This window comes from Arachis duranensis, chromosome 4 (assembly GCF_000817695.3).
Source record: "Arachis duranensis cultivar V14167 chromosome 4, aradu.V14167.gnm2.J7QH, whole genome shotgun sequence".
Classification (NCBI taxonomy): Eukaryota; Viridiplantae; Streptophyta; class Magnoliopsida; order Fabales; family Fabaceae; genus Arachis; species Arachis duranensis.
In genome coordinates this window covers 55,706,372-55,708,884 of record NC_029775.3, presented here as the reverse complement: position 1 = coordinate 55,708,884, position 2,513 = coordinate 55,706,372, and the positions used below count along the sequence as shown (strand labels likewise).

At 37.8% G+C, this 2,513-nt stretch overlaps 1 long non-coding RNA gene across 1 annotated transcript; it reads left to right on the top strand.

Moving 5' to 3' along the window:
* Window positions 1-880: 880 nt before the first annotated feature.
* LOC127746531 (uncharacterized) lies at window positions 881-1,383 on the top strand. The gene is made up of 3 exons (XR_008008222.1): window positions 881-998; window positions 1,089-1,143; window positions 1,231-1,383. It is a non-coding gene; the product is annotated as an uncharacterized LOC127746531 (long non-coding RNA).
* The last annotated feature ends 1,130 nt before the right edge of the window (window positions 1,384-2,513 follow it).

The window sequence follows — 2,513 nt, the reverse complement described above, 5'->3', positions numbered from 1 at the left end:
TTTAGAGTTGATATACTTAACACTAGATTAAGAAAAAATGAACAATACATAACATGTTACTTTTTTATTAGTCAAATGATTATAATTTAAATTAATTTTAATAAAATAACTTAAAATTATAACATAGCATGGCATGGCACAAGTTATTACACTTGTAACCTATTAAAAAGTACTTAATTAGTTAATATAAATAATTAGTATAATTAATTTAGTTCAATAAATTAAAAGAAATAAATGTGAAAGGAAGAGATAAAAAAATAAAATTATAAAAATGGGTAGCCATTAAAAAACAATAAAAAAAGTCCCTTTTAGTTTTTTATTTATTAATTATTAATTTATTATAATTAATTTCACAATATTTATTATACATTATTCATCTTACAAATTAATACAATCAATTAATTGATATCAATTATCGATAATTAATTTTAATTGATATAACTTATTTCGCTATACTTTCTAAATAAATAATTAAAAATATACGTCTCAATTTTTTGTTAACGTAGAATAAAATAAAACAAGTGTAATTACTCGTGCCATGCACGTGATAAGATTGAAATTATAATTTGAAATTTGTAAAACCCGGTTAATTAACGGCTAATTAACCCATAAATGAGAATTTATTCTGGAAAGCCTAAAATGTGATTTTCATGGCTAAATGTGATAGAGGAGATTGAGACGAGAATTTTGGTACCAATTTTATAGAATCCGGACCAAGATTGGACCGAACGGGCCAAACCGGGCCAATTAGACCCAAAGTGGGCCCTTGGCTCAACATAACTTAACCAAAACCCTAGTTTTCAGCACTCTCTCTCCTCACACAACACCAAACACGCTGAAAAGAGAGGAAATGGGGGAAGAACACTCTCTTAAACCTCTATCTCTCACTTGATCTTCAAACCACCATAACTTTTGATCTAGAGCTCCGATTGCCGCTCCGTTTGCGGCCACGCGTTCACCGCGGAGAGCTCTACAAAACCCATACAACCAATCTTGAGGTAAGCCACGTGTTGCTGTTCGAAATCTCAGCCCTTATTTTCGAGTTTCATGGGTGAAATGTTGAGATTTTGGGTTCTTTGATGTTATAGGACCCAACTCTCTTGAAGGAGAAGGTTAATCTTGTCTCCTTGGACCTTGGGTGTGGTAAGATTCTCAACCCTAGTGTAATTTGTGGTTTTATGATGTTTGGGTTTTGAGATGTTGAGTATGGGTATGATGATTGTGGCTTAGGTTGTGTATATGTGAATATTGGAGCTTGATTTGGTGATTTTGAAAAGCTTGGAAAGGGTTTGGTGGTGAAAAATCTGTTCTTGGAGGTGTTGAGGCCTTGAGAGCTTGTAGATAAGTGATTTGGAAGTGCTCCGGTGGAGCTTGGGAAAATCGGCTAAGGTATGGTTTCGGTTTCCCGTATCTAATATGTAATGTGGTAGGAAATGTTTGAGTTTGAGCCACTTGGGTGAAGTGGGTTAAAATGATGAGATAGTGATTTTGTAATTTGTGGTAAAGTGTCAATGTGTGAGTTGAGGAGGCTTGATATTGAAATTGATGTATTTTGATTGATTTCAAAGGAAAGGGATAAGAATGGCATGTTTTGATTGATTTTGAAAAGAGTTGGAAATGACTTGTTTTGAAAATGGCACTTTGTGGTTTTTATGAAAAAGATGGTTTTTGGGCATACTTTGGCAGGCCATAACTTGGACTACGGATCTCCGTTTTGTACCAAATCTTTTTAGAAATGAAATTGGATCCGGGATGTCCATGCCGTTCGAAGAAGGGGTGAAAAACGATTTGATGTCCATGCCGTTCGAAGAACGGGTGAAAAATGATTTAAAATGAGAAAGTTATGTCCGTTGGAAGATTGGGGTTTAAATTAGTGAATTCTGCAGCTTTTAACTTAGAAAATTTTTAGCAGAATGACCCCTTGCGCGTGGGCGCACTTGGCGCGTGCGCGCCGTTCTTCCGGAAAATGCCATCCACACGTGAGCGTGATGTGCGCGGGCGCGCCGATGGTGCTGCACCCAATGCCCAGCCATTTTCCAGAGAGTTATGCCAGAACTGTGCTAATATTGTGCCTGGGGCACGAGAACACCCACGCGTACGCGTGGTTGACGCGTGCGCGTCGATTGGCAAATGTTTAATCCACGCGTTAGCGTGCATGACGCTTGCGCGTCGATGAAGTTTTTGAGGCCACCCACGCATGCGCGTGGAGTGCGCGTGCGCGTGGACCTGTTTTCATCCCAAAGTTGATTTTTGAGTTTTAAAAGCCAAATTTCATACTCTAAGCCTCCGATCTCACCACTTATATCTTAAATCATTATGATATGCCTAGCTATGAGAGAAGGAGCTAGTGGATGTGGTAACTTGCGAGTGAAGCAAGGGAAAATGAATAATCAATGAGGATCATTGATGATTATGTGAGATGTGGAGGATGGTGGTGGAAGTGCTTGTTATGCCATTAGCCGAAGGGCCGTAATTGTTTATGAATTGGCTGGTTCTGGATTGAACCGTGAGCC